The sequence below is a fragment of the Macaca fascicularis genome, chromosome 3, assembly GCF_037993035.2.
Source record: "Macaca fascicularis isolate 582-1 chromosome 3, T2T-MFA8v1.1".
NCBI lineage: Eukaryota > Metazoa > Chordata > Mammalia > Primates > Cercopithecidae > Macaca > Macaca fascicularis.
The window spans coordinates 172671308-172690967 of record NC_088377.1 but is presented as its reverse complement, the minus strand read 5'-3'; the positions used below and the strand labels follow the sequence as shown (position 1 = coordinate 172690967).

At 41.1% G+C, this 19660-nt stretch overlaps 1 protein-coding gene across 1 annotated transcript in view; it reads right to left on the bottom strand.

The window, feature by feature from the left end:
- MKLN1 (muskelin 1) overlaps positions 1–19660 on the bottom strand; it is a 377314-nt gene that overhangs the window by 331377 nt on the left and 26277 nt on the right. Inside the window, exon 2 of the mRNA XM_065541080.2 lies at positions 13890–14011. The gene's annotated coding sequence lies outside the window, so the exon portion shown is untranslated. The remainder of the gene's footprint in view (positions 1–13889; positions 14012–19660) is intronic.

The following is a 19660-nucleotide window of genomic DNA, read 5'->3' as shown; positions in this document are numbered from 1 at the left end:
ACGGGGTTATGTCCTGATAAACCCATCATAGGTTGAAAATAACAAAAGTCAAAAATGCATATAATACACTTAACCTACCACACATCGAAGCTTAGCCGAGCCTACCTGAAACATGTTCAGAACGCCTGCAATACGGTATTCAGTAAATTACACGAGAAATTCAACACTTTATTATAAAATGGGCTTTGTGTTAGGTGACTTGGCCCAGCTTCACAAGAGAGTAGTATCTGCACATTGCTAGCCCAGGAAAAGATGAAGATTCCAAATTTGACATATGGTTCCTGCTGAATGCATGTCACTTTTTTTTTTTTTTTTTTTTTTTTTTAAGACAGAGTCTTGTTCTGTCACCCAGGTTGGAGTACAGTGGGTATGATCTCAGCTCACTGCAAGCTCTGCCTACCAGGTTCACACCATTCTCCTGCCTCAGCCTCCCAAGTAGCTGGGACTACAGGTGCCCGCCACCACTCCTGGCTAATTTTTTGTATTTTTTATTAGAGACGGGTTTCACCATGTTAGCCAGGATGGTTTCAATCTCCTGACCTCGTGATCCACCCGCCTCGGCCTCCCAAAGTGCTGGAATTACAGGTGTGAGCCACCGTGCCCAGCCGAATGCATGTCACTTTCACACCACTGTAAAGTCAAAAAATCATGATAAACCATTGTATTAGTTTGATGCAAAAGTAATTGCATTTTTTGCTATTAAAATAATGACAAAACCCGCAATGACTTTTGCACCCCTAACAAGTCATTGATGGTCTGCATTTTGATTGCTACAAATCCCTGCTAAGTATTAGAAAACCCATAATTTATTTCTAGCTTCCCAAATAACAAAGGTGCTCTTTTACCTAATTTTATAATGTAGTTGTTCATCCATTGTCTATAGAATTTTTATTGAAAAGGTGACATAATCAAAATTTGAAGGTAGACACACCAAATCCCATTTCCCTAACACAACAATTATATTTGGTTTTGTGTATTGCTTTCAAGTTTTGCTAACTCTGAGAAGCGACATGGAAAGGGCGCTGTACCAGATCAGTTTGGGATTTTGTCACACTCTCACAAAGTAGCTGTATGACTCTAATGAAGTTACATAACTGCCCTTTGTCTTCATTTTCAAAAAGTTTAAAATGAAGGGGTTAGGCCAGCCGATCTTTAAGATCGCTCTAGCTATAACAGTCTACGATTTTGCCTACAATCTACTTTTTTTTTTTTGCTTTCATAATCATGGTTCAGTTGTATATAGAAGGTACATTAAAATAATGTTTACAAAGTTAGTTAATTTCCTAAACTATGTTTGGAAAATAAAGTTTCACATATAATGAGCTCTGCGAAGGTAAGTTTACAATAAAAAACCCCAGGAATTTCAAAGATAACTGCCAAAATTACCAAAAAGATATAAAAATTCACATCTTAATACATTCATGATATATGTATGTTTACAACGAAAGGATTTATAATTCAATGCATTAATTATAAGGAACACATTAAGTTTGACAAGCCCATTCTAATCTTTGTGGATTGCTTCCTGTCAATACCATTTCATGGAGGGATAAACTATTTCCTCCTTCATTTCAAATGCAGAATAGCTTGGTGATGAAATAGCTCTTCCATCTACACACAAAATTGTAGAAGTAAAGGAGCACTTTGCAGGATTTTCTTCAGATATAAAGGGCAAATAAGTAGGACTTTTAAGGAGTCAAATATACAGTTATTAATTTATAATGTAAATATGAAAACGTTAGAGCAGTGTAGTTTTTCCATATGGTATTATTGCTTTTTAAAATTTCTCTATAAGAAAATCAAAAAGGGAAAAACAAAAAAGGCACAGTTCTACCTGACATAGATCGGCAGAACTATGTCAGCGTAAATGTCTAAAATGTCTATAACTATTAATGCAGTGAATCAGTCACTCTCTCCCCCACTGCCACTTAGCATGTAACCTGGTATAACCTTTCTGGAGGTGATCTGACAATACTAATCAAGAGTTTAAATATGTTCCTACCCTCTAGTCGGGTAATTCTACTTACAGAAAAGTGTATGAAGGAAATAATAAGTGCACAATTGCTTTGCCACACTTATTATATACAAGTGTAAAGAACTGGGAACATGTAAATAACCGGAAATAGAAGAATAGCTAAATAATTGATGCTACACATATATGAAATTTATGTATATATGCATATATATTTATGATATATGTGTATGTATATCATATCATAATATAGATAACAAGGGTGCTCATTGCTTCTGGCTTAGTCATGTTTCTAGGTTTTTCGGTGAATGGAGGACCTAGGAGATCTGTCTATACATGTACATATACATCCTAAATTTATATCAACTCTCAATTCAAATTCGGGACCACAGGATTTCTGCCTAAGCGCCTCCATGTTATATCTATATTCCCTTCCTCTCATGCTGAGAATCCTGCTTCTCAAGGACAGCAGGCATAATAAGATTAGAATATCCCACAATTAGGCCAGGTGTGGTGGCTCACGCCTGTAATCCCAGCACTTTGGAAGGCCAAGGCAGGTGGATCACCTGAGCTTAGGAGTTCGAGACCAGCCTGGCCAAAGTCAAATCTACAAAACAAGGTGAATTCAAAGCAGTCTAGTTTCTATCCCTATCCCCCACTTTCTTTCCTCCCTTTTTCATAGGTAACTATTATTAATATTTTGTGATGTGAATCCTCCTATTCTTTGTTCTCTAATATAAGCAAATGTATTTACATATGTGTGTGTATGCATGCATATATGTGTGTAGGTATACAAATTTACATATATATCCCTTCTGACATATATGGTAGCATTGTAGACTCACATTTCTACCCCCATTTTTTTTACTTGTAATATATCCTACAGATCAATCCATAATAAGTATATTTAAAGATCCTACTTCTGGCCAGGCGTGGTGGCTGATGCCTATAATCCCAGCACTTTGGGAGGCCAAGGCAGGCAGATTGCCTGAGATCAGTAGTTGGAGACCAGCCTGCCCAGCCTGGTGAAACCCCGTCTCTACTAAAAATACAAAAATTAGCTAGGCGTGGTGGCAGGCGCCTGTAATCCCAGCTTCTCGGGAAGCTGAGGCAGGAGAATCACTTGAACCCAGGAGGCAGAGGTTGCAGTGAGCTGAGATAGCGCCACTGCACTCCAGCCTGGGCAACAGAGCGAGACTACGTCTCAAAAAAAAAAAAATCCTACTTCTATTTTATAGCTACACAGACTCCACTGTGTGTAGGTATCATAGTTTATTCAACCAGTCCTCTATTAATAGACATTGGGGTTATTTCTAGTCTTTTGGTATTATAAATAGTTTCTGTCCTAAGGTTTTGTATTATATTTATATATATTCACATCTTAAATATCAGTAATTTTTACTATGTGGAAATATATAAGGTTAGCCTATGCCATCTTGTACCAAATAGCAGGAGAGCTATCAAAAACTCTAGGGTTGTGTCAAAAGATGTCAAGAACCAATTTAAAGATGCTATCGCAGACCAACGAGGATAATTTAAGCATTAATAAGAATAATAAATAATATGCACATAAGCACATTAAATACATTTCAATAAATGAGTTCAAACTATAGAGAAAACAAAAGTAATTTAAAAATAAGACAAAGCAAACACCAATGGCACATGCCAAGGAATGATAGGATTAAAATATTACCATTTTTACAATCCTTAATGAACTAATAGATCCAGGTAACATCACAAAAGAAGAGATTTTTATGTACCACCTAATGGCAAACTACTCCACTCCCTAGGAAGCAGTCTTGCCAAAAAAAGGAAAAAAATATATGTATATATGAATCTGATCAGGCCTGTGTGTAGTTAGAGGACAGAGGAACAGTTATAGGACAGCTCCTATGTTGAGCTACATCATAGGAATGCAATCGGAGACATCCAGACTGTGGGGAGTTCTACAGGACAAACAACTTGGTTTTTGCAACAAATAAGTTACGAGGAAAAAAATGAAATTAAAAGAGATTTATGGAATTTAAATTCAAAGAGATTTAAGAGACATATCAACCGACCTCAGTGCATGAACCTTATTTGGATCCCGCGTCAACAAGCAAACTATAAAAGTAAGTTATACTTTGGGAGGCCGAGCAGGGTAGATCATGATGTCAGGAGTTCGAGACCATCCTGGCCAACATGGTGAAACCCTGTCTGTACTAAAAATATAAAAATTAGCTGAGCATGGTGGTGTGTGCCTGTAATCCCAGCTACTTGGGAGGCTGAGGCAAGAGAATCGCTTGACCCCCAGGAGGTGGAGGTTGCAGTGAGCTGAGATCATGCCACTGCACTCCAGCCTGGGTAACAGAGTGAGACTCCATCTCAAAAAAAAAAGAAAAGAAAAAGAAAAAACAACAACAAAAGTAAGTTATAAGATTTGTGAGACAATTAAAAATTCCAGCACTGAATATTTCATACTACCAAAAAATTGTATTAGTTAATGTAGATATGATAATGGTTATGTTTTTTACAAGTCCTTATCTTTTAAAGATTCATATTGAAATAGATATATTTTAGACAGAGTGTCAGTCTGTCACCTAGGCTGGAGTGCAGTGGCACAACTGTAGCTCACTGCAGTCTTGAACTCCTGGGCTCAAATGATCCTCCCACCTTATTCTCCCAGTAGCTGGGATTATAGGCACTCACTACCACACACAGCTAATTTTTTAATTTTTTGTAGAGGCAGTTTTACTACGTAGACCAGGCTGGACTCAAACTAATGGCCTCAAGTGATCCTCCTGCCCCAGCCTCTGAAAGTGCTGGGATTATAGGAATAAGCCACCACACCCAGCCATATCAAAATTTATGGATGAAATAATATAATATCTGGAATTTGCTTCAAAATAAAATGAGATGGGGAGAGGAATGGGATATTGATGGGCTAGACATGAGGTCCAATTAGACATGGGGTTCTTTATGCTTTCTGTTTACTTTTCCTTATGTTTCATTTTTCTATAATAAACCATTAATATGCATTTATATATCATGATATTCTGGTATGTGTATGTGTGTGCATGTGTCTGTTTGTACGTGTGTATAAATTTAAAACAAAATTTTAATGACGATATCTCTGAGTGATAGAATCATCTTGGTGATTTTTATTTCCTTCTTTTTACTCTGTATTCTGTATTTTTATACTGCACATGTATTGCCATTTTTGTAATTCAAGTATAATTCACTTCTGATGCAGTGAATAAAATAACTTTGTCCAGTACTCTTTAAATACAACTGGGCAAGGCTAATTATTTAATATTCAATTACATTTAGTTTTGATTGTGTACAGATCATAGTTTATGAAGATATAGCTCTAAAGGAAAGTTTGAGGTTTGGAAATTCTGTCATTTGATGTAATAGGATAATTTTAAATGTATAGCTCAGGAGTACACCGTTCATTTTTTTCCTCCTTTTTATATAATACAAAAACAACAGATCCAGTTTGGCACAAACTTTCTCCTCCAAAGCCACCTTTGTGCTGAAATCCAGCATCTCAGGTTTCAGTCAAGTAATTTGCAGATGAGAAAAGGTTTCTTAGCAAAATGTTCTTATGGTTTTACTACAGTGTTAGTTCCCAGTAATTTGGCAGAGTACTGTGTTCACAGCTAAGTGAGTCAGAGGGAAGGCTGCTCCTTCTGATTTTCTGATATGCAGAGAGGACAGGCAGTTATCAAATCAAATCACTCTTTTTTAACCACTAAAATAAATGTAAGGCTATGACAGCAGATGCAATCAAAGAAAAATATAGTTAATGAATATCTGTAGTTTATTACTAGTTAATACAAGGACTGCCTGGTTTATCATTCAATTATGAAAAAGTTATTCCTTTAAGGTCAATAAAAATTTTTTAAACCAACTTACAAAAACAAGCCTATTTTATAATCATATCACCATCTGAATGTTCTATTATCAGATAATTGTCCCTTCTTCATTTATTTTGAAATAGATATTTTATTTATCTAATCTTCTCCTTCTGCTTGGTCACATGTCATTTTCTCCTAAATAAACCTTGGTCAGCTCCCGTCATGAAATCTATGAACAGATTATCATGGAAGTACTTTTTTACCCTGAATGTAGACTTTAAAGCAAAATCATAGGTAGATTTAGTTATTCATTTGAAAGTGAAACTTTGATTTAACAAATGGCTAGAGGCAGACAATTTTGATTTGGGTCCATCTGTCCATTTGAGTTTCCATGGATTATTATATACTGCACATAAATTCAATTTACACTTGCAACTATGTTCCAAGCTTTGTGCTAAGTATTTTCATATATAATCCCAAGCTATTTGTGAAATAGCTATTTTATTATTTTTGGTTTGTTTGTTCGAGACAGGGTCTTGATCTGTCACCCAGGCTGGAGTGCAGTGGTGCCATCATAGCTCACTGCAGTCTCGACCTCCTGGGCTCAAGGGATCCTTCCACTTCAGCCTCCTTAGTAGCTGGGACTACAGGTGCATACCACTACACCCAGCTAATTTTTTTATTTTTTTGTAGAGACAGGGTTTTGCCATGTTGCCCACACTTGAAATCGTTATTTTAGAGAGAGATTAAGTTGCTTGCTCAAGATCATACAGTCATTGAGTTATTCCAGATTTTGTTGCCACTTTTCAGTTATGAACAATGGTGATTGAGAGCATTTGTAACAGTCCTTGGTGCCTAGTACTGGGCCTTGAACTAGAAAGGTTCAAAGGATGATAGACATCTATCTGGTTGCAAAAACAAGAGGTACAAGGTAATTATCGGAGGAAAGACGGGGCCCGCTGAGGTGGAGCATGCTTTCTCTCATGCAGAAACCAACTAAAAGGAGAAGGAAGAGGGAAGTCTGTTCACAGCAGCAAAGCGGCACTAGCTTTCTGCCTTGATCTTTTAACAAACTTAGGAAGGTTCCAACATCTTCAAGCCTGGGAATACACAGTGTTTGAATGTGATGACCAGCAAACTAAGGTCAACCTGAGAAAGTTGATTCTTGACATATTTCCAGCAAGGGTCACTTGTTTCATCCCAACAGACTCAAAGTTAAGAATTAAAAACCTCAACTGTAGTAAATTACATGTTTGAAAAACAGAGTTCTAATTACTCGTACATCCAAATGCCAGTGGGGCCTACTCTATTCATGTACTCATAGCTTTATGAAAAACTGTTTGTTTGGGATGTGGTTTTTTAAAAGTAATTTACCTTGGGACAGGTTTAGTTGAAGAATGGAATATGTGAGAAAAGAATTTTCCAACTTTTGTTGACTCAGAGATGAAAAGGAAAATACGTTTATATGAATATGGCTACTTGTTGATCTAAGACACTTGAAATTTCATTTGCTAAATGCCATATCCAATTATAAATTTCAAGCATAATTTCCAAACCATACCCTTGTTCTAATACTACAGAACCATCTCAATGGGCATCAACTGGGCATCAAATTAACTATTCCTATAAGGCTACACTAGAGTTACTACTAGAAACATTTCATTTGTGGAGACATAAAGACAGGTTACACGATACTTTGTAAGTGGACTTGAACTAAAGGATATTAGAAATAAATAGGAACAACAAAAATAAAACATGACTAAACCAGCTCTCCTGCCACCATCAAAACAAACGTTTCCAAGGAACTGAAGCCAAGAAAATAGAAATCCACAAACACAAAGGCCAAGATAATCAGTCGAATCTACTAAATCTCCATAAATGACAAAACAAAACACTAAAAACCAAGCAATACCAAAAGCCCACCTGCATTGAATACCAAACAACACTGAATTTTCTGCCCCACCGCCTGCCACAGAAATCCGAGCCTGCAGCTGATTTTAAAATGACCAAATCTCCAAAAATTCTGAGAGATGTCAATTTTAAAGACACAATATCTTCAATCATATAGGTCATGTCCACATTAACGTAAGTAGTAATTATTAAAAAGGAAGGAATCTCCTTTATTCGTTTTAAAAACCAATTCTTTCTCAGATTTGCCACAGAGCCAGACCAACTTAATTGTTCAGACACAATAATATTAGACTGAACTATTTTTCTCTTTCTTCTTTTTTCTTTGGAGACTGGGTCTCACTGTGTCACCCAAGCTGGAGTGTAGTTGCACAATCATGGCTCACTGCAGCCTCTACCTCCTTGGTTCAAGTGATTCTCCTACTTCAGCCTCCCAAGTAACTGGGACTACAGCTGTGCACCACCACGCCTGGCTAATTTAAAAAATTTTTAGAGACGGGGTCTTGCTATGTTGCCCAGGCTGGTCTCAAACCCCTGGGCTCAAGTGATCCTCCCACCTTGACCTCCCAAAGTGTTGGGAGTACAGTCATGAGTCACCGTGTCCAACCCTGAACTGTGTTTCAATCCAATAATTTTTATTATGGAGAGAAAGCTGGGCAATTTAAACAATTATGTGCTTTATTTCTCCATTTCTGTATTCCATTCTTGCTAATATACAGGTATTGAATTTAACTTGTTTCATTCTTAATGGTTTATGTCTTCTTTTTAGAAAAATTTATACCAGCCAAAAGGCTGCAGGGTAAGTGTTGGTGGCTAGTTCCTATGAGTAACAAGTCATAGTCCATAGAGCCCAGGATGCTGACCTGGAGAACAGGCCAAATTCTGCAGATGTGGTAGTTCATACCTGTAATTCCAGCTCTTCGAGAAACTGAGGTGGGAGGATCACTTGAGCCCAAGAGTTCCAGGTTATAGTGAACCATGATCATGCCACTGCACTCCAGCCTAGGCAACAGAGCGAGACTCTGTCTCAAAAAGAAAAAATTCTGACTGCCCTGAAAAAACCCTGAATACCTACAACATAGAAAATCTAAAGCTTGTGCATAATGCTTGTCAGTGGTTAAGTTCATGCACGTTACAGACTTCACCATAGCCCTCCCACCATACCACCATACCATGGATGCAGGTACTACACAAGCCTCCTTGTATCCACATGACCATTTCTTCTCATTTGGATGCAGTATCTGCTAATGAGCAAGGTCACTTGAAAGAGAACTGAACTCGGAATCAGAGTCCAAGTGTGTCAGTTCCAGCTCTTTGGGGGACTAGACAAGGCAATTTAGTGCAGTGGATCAGTGTCTGCCTGCTAAAGTTAGACAGTGTGGGTGGAAATCCTGGTTTTCCACTTTCTAGCTATGTGACTATAGGCAAGACTCTTAAATCTTGTGACTCGGTTTTCTTATTTGTAAAATGACAATGATATCAATAACTACCTTAGAGGATTAAATGTCTTAAGATGGTTTAGAACAGAGTTGCAGATATTCTAAGCACTCAATCAATGTGGGCAATTATTTTTACTAGCTATATGACCCTGGCGAGCTCAACTAAGCTCCGTAAGACTCTATTTCATCTTCTGTACAAGAAGGGGTCACGATCTCACATGGTCTTTATGAAGACTGAATAAACTCAAGTAACACATACGTGGAAGCTATTTTTAAGACATAATCAATGGCTGGGGGCAGTGGCTCACACCTATAATCCCAGCCCTTTGGGAGGTCGAGGCGGGTGGATCACCTGAGGTCAGGAGTTCGAGACCAGCCTGACATGGTGAAACCCCGTCTCTACTAAAAACAAACAAACAAAAAATAGCTGGGCATGGTGGCAGGCACCTGTAATCCCAGCTACTTGGGAGGCTGAGGGAGGAGAATCACTTGAACCCAGGAGGCAGAGGTTGCTGAGATCAAGCCACTGCACTCCAGCCTAGGCAACGGAGGGAGATCCCATCTCAAAAAAAAAAAAGAATAATAAATAAAAGTAAGTAAATAAATAAATAAAATATAATCAAGTATCAGATGACTCCTTCAACCTAGCAGAATTAGTTCCTTTCTGTTCTTTGCTTCCATCATACTTAAAAAACATACATGCAACTGCTATAGCACTTGTCGCAAGGTACTGTAAGAATTTGCCCACAAGTCTTCTCCTCCACCAACAGCACATCCTCCGATTCACCTCTGCACCCTTCACACATTGGACATACCTGGGACAGGACCGGTACTCAATAAATATTTGTTTAAATGAATATCGTTCAAACAATTGCACAGGAATTCTCAAGGCCTTTGCTGGGAATGATGGATTATCACTTTTGCTGAGGCTCCTCAGTAGACGACCCAGAAATGTGCTTTTCTTCAGGCACAATATATTGAGATTCTGTCATTTCAGATCCCGCCGGTGTTGTATTTGTAGCATTTGTTCATTCTTTTCACTTAATAAATAATTAGCAAGCACCTACTCTGCCAGATCCTATGGTGGGCTCCATCTAGTATGCCCAAGTGGCAAATGGCCAGACTAATACAGTTCCTGCATATTACATATAGAGGGAACCTACATACTATAGAATCATCCACCCTTTGAGATAAACTCCTCGGTTTGATTATTTCATTAGGGTGATAGGATCTCAAGGTGGGAAAGAACGGCTTTCTAGAAGTAAAAGTCCTTACACTTTACTTTTATTTTGATTTACTTATTTTAGAGACAAGGTCTCACTCTGATGCCCAAGCTGGAGTGCAGTGGCATGATCCTAGCTCACTGCAGTCTTGAACTCCTGAATTCTAGTGATTCTCCTGCCTCAGCCTCCCCAGTATCTTGGACTACAGAGGTGTACCACCACACCCACCTTGGGGTCCTTATAGAATAATTAAGGTTTGCGATCTGACTGCCTGGGTTCAAATCCCAGATCTGCTTTGTACCAAGGTGTAAGTTCTTGGACAAATTGCTTAATCCCTCTAAGCCTCACTTTCTCATCTGTAAAATGAGCTAGTGGGATTGATGTATTAGAAACGACAACCACGTTAATCACATATTATGGCGCTTGCCATACAGTACGCACTCACTCTGTGTTTGCTATTATAAACAAATCTATTCTCCTCATTTCCTCACTCGGGTGTTTGAACTTCTGTCACAAATGTACCCAGTGAATGGGGCATGACTGCCCCGCTTCTGGGCCCCAGGGTCAGGGAATTTACTACCTCCAATGGTTGTCATTTGGCTGCTAGGCAGATCTCGCAGTTGACCAGTGTTAATGGGTTGAAATATACATGCTTACATCTTCCACTCATTGGCCCTCAATCTGCCATTGGGATTGTCCAGAAGAAATCAAATCTCTCCTCTGCCGGATTAGACCTCAAACTTTGAAAGGTAGCTACATATGCTAGTTTTCACCACCCCCCTTACACACCTACATACAACCTTGGATCTTTTTGTTATTTCTGAATAATTCTGTGCAGCAGATTTCTTATTATCCTTTTTATTTTTCTCATATAATCCTTTGTTGATCAATGTATCCGAATGTCTGAAGCCCAGAATTCATAAAACACAATAAATGTGGTCTGATCGTTGGTGAGTACTAGAGAACTAGTTCCCCTCTGGAACATTACATTTCTATTAATACAACAAAAGATTGATTTTTAAAAAAGCTACATCCCACTGTGTTGACTCATCATCTTCTTACAATCAACAGGAGACTGTAAATCTTCCTGCCGTGTGTAGCTGTAAGCCATCTCGCCCCCACTCAGTACTTGTACAATTCAATTTGGGGATCTTTGAGTACTTTATATTGGTACCCATTAAACTCTATATGGTTTGATATGATTCATTATTACATTTAGTCAGGATTGGGGGCGGGGAGAGAATCTGATTGTATCCTCCAACCTATTTGTTATTCTTTCTAGTGTGTGTCATCTGTAAATTTTTTAAGCGTGCCGTCAGTATTATTGTCTTAGTCATCGATAAAAGTGTTCAGGGAAAAACCAGACTTTCATTAGATCCCTAGAGATCCGAATGTGCATTAGCCCCTTTGTGTGTGTGTGTGTGTGTGTGTGGTGGGGGCGGGGGTGGGGTGGGGACGGAGTTTCACTCTTGTTGCCCAGACTGGAGTGCAATGGCACGATCTCGGCCCACTGCAACCTCTGCCTACTGGGTTCAAGCGATTCTCCTGCCTCAGCCTCCCGAGTAGCTGGGATTACAGGCATGTGCCACCACACCTGGCTAATTTTGTATTTTTAGTAAACACTGGGTTTCTCCATGTTGGTCAGGCTGCTCTCGAACTCCTGACCTCAGGTGATCCACCCGCCTCAACCTCCCAAAGTGCTGAGATTACAGGCGTGAACCACTGTGCCCGACCCACATCAACCTCTTGAAAGAAAGAAACAAACAAAGAAAAACAAGGGCCAGGTGTGGTGGCTCATGCTTGTAACCCTAACACTTTGGGAGTCTGAGGCAGGAGGATTGCTTGAGGCCAGGAGTTCAAGACCAGCCTGAGTAACATAGCAAAACCTCATCTCTATTTTAAAAAGTATAAAAATTAAAAGAAAAACTTAAAAAATACATTATTCATTCAATCAAAAAATATTTACTGAATGTCTTCTGCGTACCAGTTACTACTCCAAGTGCTGAGCATCTAGTGCTGAACAAAAAAATTGTCTGCCCTCATGATGCTTACATTCTAGAAGGAGAGGTAGACAATAAACAAAGAAGCGTTATGAAAAACAAAAGCAGGCCGGGCGCGGTGGCGCATGCCTGTAATCCCAGCACTTTAGGAGCCCTAGGAGGGTGGATTAGAAGGTCAGGAGAGCGAGACCATCCTGGCTAACACAGTGAAACCCTGTCTCTACTAAAAATACAAAAAAAAAAAAAAAAAAAATTAGCCGGGCGTGGTGGCAGGCGCCTGTAGTCTCAGCTACTCGGGAGGCTGAGGGAGAACAATGGCGTGAACCCAGGAGGCAGAGTTTTCAGTGAGCCAAGATCACGCCACTGCACTCCAGCCTGGGTGACAGAGCAAGACTCGGTCTCAAAAAAAAAGAAAAAAAGAGAAAAACAAAAGCAGTTATGGAGCTAGAGAAATTTGACAGTGGGGATGGAATAGGGTTGCCAATAGGCAGTATGGCTAAAGCAGAGTTGGTTTTGGAGTATGGTTGAACTACTCATGTCCTGCATTATTCAACTGGCCATGAGTGGTGAGCAAGTCTTTCTGAGTCTCAAAATCCACTTTTATTTTTATTTTTTATTTTTTTCAGATAAGGTCTTGCTCTGTTGCCTAGGCTAGAGTACAGTGTTGTGATCAGGGCTCACTGCAGCCTCGAACTCCTGGGCTCAAGTGATCCTCCTGCCTCAGCCTCCCAAGTATCTGGGACTACAGGCACATGCCACCTGTAGTCCTAGATAATTTTTAAATATTTGTAGAGATGGGGTCTTGCTATGTTGCCCAGGCTGATCTTGAATTTCCAGCCTCAAGCAATCCTCCTGCCTTGGCCTTCCAAAACACTGGGATTACAGGTGTGAGCTACTGTACCCAGCTGAAAATCCACTTTTCTCTATGTAAAGTCACTTTAGGAAAAAATCAACAGAGCAATGATAAAGAATTTCTTTTTTTTTTTTTTTTTTGAGATGGAGTCTCATGCTGTCGCCTGGGCTGGCATGCAGCGGTGCGATCTCAGCTCACTGCAACTTCCGCCTCCTGGGTTCAAGCGATTCTCCTGCCTCAACCTCCTGAGTAGTGAGATTACGGGCACCTGCCACCACGCCCAGCAATTTTTTGTATTTTTAGTAAATATGGGGTTTCACCATGTTGGTCAGCTGGTCTTGAACTCCTGACCTCGTGATTTGCCCGCCTCGGCCTCCCATAGTGCTGGGATTACAGGCATGAGCCACTGTGCCCAAAGAATTTAAATACTCATGAAACAGAGGAGAAAATGTGAAAGGATGGAACTCCTCAGAAGACTTCACAACATTTCTCGGTACACATAGCACATTCAAACAATGTGAAAACAACTAGACTAGTCAGGAGTCCAGTCACATCTTCTGATGAAGACTCCAGAGAGAATTACAAAAGCATTACTCTACAGGTACGGTCCATTGTTGACAACTAAACAGAGAAAAAATGAAACATCAACACTTACCGAATTCCAGTCCCCATGTTTTCAAGTATGGAGCAGGTTATGAATCCAATAGTTTATGGAGTCAGGAGGACGGAATGTTTGGATGATCCCAAAACATGGTTTGAGAGTCTGGATATGGAACTCTGGAAAAGACGCCCACAAGGGACAGATGTGAAGTATACCTCTATTCATTACCCTCTGCTTGCAATTTTTTTTTTTTTCTTTTGAGACATAGTCTTGCTCTGTTTCCCAGGCTGGAGTGTGGTGGCGCAATCTCGGCTCACTGCAACCTCTGCCTCCGAGGTTCAAGGGATTCTCGTGCCTCAGCCTCCTGAGTAGCTGGGATTACAGGCGTGCACCGCCACATCTAGCTAATATTTTTGTATTTTTTTTTTTCAGTAGATGCGGGGTTTCACTGTGTTGGCCAGGCTGTTCTTGAACTCCTGACCTCAAGTGATCCACCCACCTTGACCTCTCAAAGTGCTGGGATTACAGGCAATAGGCCACTGTACCTAGCCCCCTCTGCTTGCAATTCTAATGTTGATGAGTTCTTCTAAATTTGTTTTATCTTTTTTTAAAAAGAGATGGGGTTATCTTTTTTTTTTAAAAGGGCTGGCCTCAATCTCCTGGGCTCATGGAATCCTCCTGCTTCAGCTTCCCAAGTAGCTGGGACTACAGGTGTGCACCACCATGCCCAGCAATAGTTTTAGTGTTTAAATAAATCCCTTTAATGTTTGAGGGACTGGACAAATCTTTGTTGAGTAAAATACTAATTGCTTTCTCCGATTGGAAATTTTATTTATTATTATTATTATTTTGAGACGGGGTCTCACTCTGTTGCCTAGGCTGGAGTGCAGTGGTGTTATCATAGCTCAGTGCAGCCTCGACCTCCTGGGTTCAAGTGATCCTCCCATCTCAGCCCCCTGATTAACTGGTACTATAGGTGCACATCATACCTGGTTAATTTTTATTATTATTATTATTATTTTAATTTTTTCTTTTTTTCTTTTTTTTTTGAGATGGAGTCTTGCTCTATCACCCCGGCTGAAGTACAGTGGTGTGATCTTGGCTCACTGCAACCTCCACCTCCCAGGTTCAAGTAATTCTCTTGCCTCAGCCTCCCGAGTAGCTAGAAGTACAGGCACACACCATCACATCCGGCTGATTTTTTTTTTGTATTTTTAGTAGAGACAGGGTTTCACCATTTTGGCCAGGCTGGTTTCAAACCCCTGACCTCAGGTGATGTGCCCACCTCGACCTCCCAAAGTGTTGGGATTACAGGCATGAGCCACCGTGCCCTGCCTTTTTTTTGTTTTTGTAGAGAGAGACTTGTTGTGTTGCCCAGTCTGGTCTCAAACTCCTCGGCTGCAGCAACCCTGCAGCCTAAGGCTAAGGCAACCCTTAGCCTCCCAAAGTGATGGGATTACAGTTGTGAGTCACCACACCCAGCCAGAAATGTAATTTCTATTTTCACAATGATACCTTTGACATTCGCATTCATTCATTTCTTGAGCATTTGTTTTTTATACCAAATACTTTATTGGCATTAGGAATACAAAGGTGGATAGAAAAAATAAGGTCCCCGTAAGCACTTACAGGAACCTCACAGGAGAGGGCACGGTAGAAACAGGAAAGTCAGCCGTGATAAAGAAGTGTGTTATAAAGAGATAAGTACTGAGAGCCCTAGGAGGTCACCTAACCCAGATTTAGGGAAAATTGGAAGTTAGTAACTTGTACACAGACACTTAGAAGGTGTGAAGGAGTTAACCAAATAAAGAGGTGGGGAAGTCTGTTTCAGGTGGAGGGCACAACGTACGCAGATTTTGGAAAGAATGTGAATGATTATGCATGCTGAGTATGTGAGTACTAAAAGTAGTTTAGAGAGTCTTAGAGTGGTCAGATATGAGACTGGAAAGGTGAGCAGCACCAAATTATGAGAAATGTACAAGCCACATTCTCGAGGAGATAGAATCTACTGAAAGTCATGATGGATTACATGTTGGAGTTTTGAAGACAGAAAAGTCCGGACTGGAGATCGGGTTTAAGACTTGGACAACTGGGTGGATAGTGGATATCATTCACTAAGACAGCAAAAATATGAAGAGGAAATTGAGGAGATTTTGGGGAGAAGGTGCTGAGTTCAACTTTCGATGTGCTTGTTTTGTGATGACTGGGGAACACTCAAAGCAACAGGAAGTAGTTTGATCTAGAAATCTGAGGACACGCGTTTAGAAGTCATGCGTACGTGACAGACAAGAGAGTTCACAGCGATGAATGAGATGCCCTCGGAGGGTGTGTAGGAGCAGAGAAAAAGAAAGAAGCCAGAATAACACCAAAGCTTAAATAAAGGATGGTGTGGGTCCGGTGCGGTGGCTCACGCCTGTAATCCCAGCATTTGGGGAGGCTGAGGCGGGCGGATCCTGAGGTCAGGAGATGGAGACCATCCTGGCTAACATGGTGAAACCCCATCTCTACTAAAAATACAAACAGAAAAATTAGCTGGGCATGGTGGCGGGTGCCTGTAGTCCCAGCTACTGGGGAGGCTGAGGCAGAAGAACTGCTTGAACCTGGGAGGCAGAGGTTGCAGTGAGCTGAGATCGTGCCACTGCCCTCCAGCCTAAGTGACAAAGCAAGACTCTGTCTTACCAAAAAAAAAAAAAAAAAAAAAAGGATGGTGTGTTAGTTCATTCTGTGTTGCTTAAAAGGAATGCCTGAAGCTGGGTAATTTCTAAAGAAAAGAGGTTTATTTGGCTCACAGTTCTTCAGGCTGTACAAGAAGCATGGCAGTCACATCTGCTTCTGGTAAGGTCTCAGGAAGCTTTTACTCACGGCAGAAGGTGAAGGGCACCAGGTATGTCACATGACATGGCCAGAGACAGAGCAAGAGTGAGAAGAGGAGGTGTTGCTCTTTTTAAACATCAGTGTTCATGTGAACTAATAGGGCGAGAACTCACTCATTACAGCAAGAAAGGCACCAAGCCATTCATGAGGGATCCACCCCCATGATCCAGACACCTCTCACCAGGCCCCACCTCCAATGCTGGGGATGAAATTTCAACATGAGGTTTGGAGGACACAAATATCCAAGCTATATGAGATGAGCAGAGAAAGGACCCCTGGAAAAAAGAGTGAGAAGGTATAGCCAGAGAGGTAGGGGAAAAAGAATTATGAGGTATCCAGAGAACAAAGGAAAAGCATGTTTCAAGGAGTAGGCTGTGGTCCACAAAGGCAAATGCTATCAAGAGATCAAGCAAGAAAAAGACTAAGAAGCACCCATGGGTGAGAACCATGGAGATATCTGACCAGTTTGGCAGGGAGCAGGGTCCAGGGAGGCAGCAGTCAGGTCATAGTGAGTTGAGGAGTAAATGGAACCAATGGACACAGACACCTGTTTCAAAAAATTTGCCTTGAAAGTGGAAGACATAATCCCTAAACTTTCTTTCCAAGGTTAAGGAAGGTGGGCCGCCATTAGGCCCTTACCACCTGTGTGTCAGCTCAGCTGACCTCATGCCAATGCTCTTGAAGGACATGGCCTGTGTGTTGAACGGCAGCCCAAACACCAGTACTGGTCTTGGCCAAAACTGCAGAACAAACCAAATCAGCCTTTTGTGTCCTCCTCCTAACTCTTCTTCTGCACCTGCCCCTGTCCCTAGGTCTCTGAGGTCCACACAGACTTCCTGGTCCATGGCCCACTGTGAGGCGTGAATGTGCACCTGAACTCTGAGCAGTCCACTGGTGAGATGACCTACAGAGGAATGAATCTGTTCTGACACATTTGTCACACCGTCACTATCTCTCACTTCTTGTCATGGCCTATGTATCGGGACCAGTCAGAGGGAGAGGAGAGGAGTGTAGTCACCTTGGAGTCTGGAACAAACAGCTGGCTCTGCAGCTGGCCAGGCAGCTATCCAAGCAGGGGGCCTCCCTAGGAGCAAAATCCAGAAGCCAAAATAAATGGGTCAGGTGGAAAGTGGATGACTATAACTGCAAGCAATGCTGAAGGTTGGCCCTGGGAACTGAAGGCGAGTCAAGGCCTAATGGACGGACACCTGAAGGGGTTTGAATGAGAGGGGAGGGACGGGCGGAATCCAAGAGCAGCGGCCAGAAATGGGTTAGAGTCAATAGACCACACAGAGGCCACAAACGATGCTGTACAGATGTGTCCATCACCACCAGCTCTCTGTTACCCTGAATCCCAGGGTACTGTTTCAGATCTCAGACCTTCACATGAAATTTCTGATATCGACAATTCTTCAAATCTTATTTCCACAACACTCCTTCTCCTGCCATCCTATCCCTGTATTCCAAGAAGATAGGAAAGCCCTGGGCCTGGTTGGGGTGCTAATGAGGTGCTCATAGGCCTTAGTGGTAACTAACCTGAAATAGGTCCCCCATCCTAAGAACCAGGAGTGGAAGTGAAGGCCTGGCACAGTTAATTTAGGCCCTAAATCAGTAAGAAAGCTAGCAGCATGACTTGATTCGTGGAAACATTATTTCTAAGTTGTAATCATTCCAGATTACTTAGGTTTTCCAAAACGCATACAGCGACTGAACTGAAAGGCTTAACTGTCTTCAGTTTGTGATTAGAGCACAGAGAGGAGATAAAGAACACTGGTAAACATCACATATAAATACACTGTTTCTGCCCGTGCACAGACAGGCTAGGCTGCACAAACTGAGCTTTCAGCCGAAGAATTTTTTTTCATTTCACTCAAGTCAATAGTCACTTACCCGCTGAATATTGCTTAAAGCAGAGTTTTCATCTAATTCTCCTTTAACGAGCTTGAAAAGGCAAAACTAAGTAATAATACCTCATTTGTGTGTAATGCTTGTCTTTCAAAGAAGGCATCATAACCCATTTTAGACTACCTAATTTACAGTAACAACACTTTTACAATGTAAATACTAGTAAGGGCTATTATCATTTTACAAATTATGCATGAAAGAGACCAAGGCACCTAGAAATGAAATGACTGGTTCAGTGTAACTTCCACTTCAGAGGGGTTACGGCTGGTTTATTTTTAAATTTTTTTATGAAAAATTTAAAAACCATGACTAATGAAATGATGTTTCAAATAAACATATTTATTAAGATGTACCTTGTGCTCCAATTTTAAAGGAAAAAATATTTTGCTTAAAAGAAATAACAAGGACCAAAATGTTCCTGTGTTCCAGCCAGGCGCAGTGGCTCACGCCTGTAATCCCAGGACTTCAGGAGGCAGAGGTGGAGGCAGGTGGATAACCTGAGGTCGGGAGTTAGAGACCAGCCTGACCAATGTGGAGAAACCTCGTCTCTACTAAAAATACAAAATTAGCTGGGCGTGGTGGCACACGCCTGTAATCCCAGCTACTTAGGAGGCTGAGGCAGGAGAATCACTTGAACCCGGGAGGCGGAGATTGCAGTGAGCCGAGATTGTACCATTGCACCCCAGCCTGGGCAACAAGAGCGAAACTCCGTCAAAAAAAAAAAAAAAAAAAAAGGAAAGAAGAAAGAAAGAAAAGAAAAGAAAAAAAGACAAGACAAGACAAGGACCAAAATGTTCCTGTGTTCTGGCCAGGCACAGTGGCTTACACCTGTAATCCCAGCACTTTGGGAGGCCAAGGGAGGTGGATCACCTGAGATCAGGAGTTCAAGACCAGCCTGGCCGACATGGTGAAACCCCATCTCTACTAAAAATACAAAAATTAGCCGGGTATGGTGGTGCATGCATGTAATCCCAGCTACTTGGGAGGCTGAGGCAGGAGAATTGCGTGAACCCAGGAGGCGGAGGTGGCAGTCAGCCCAGATCGTG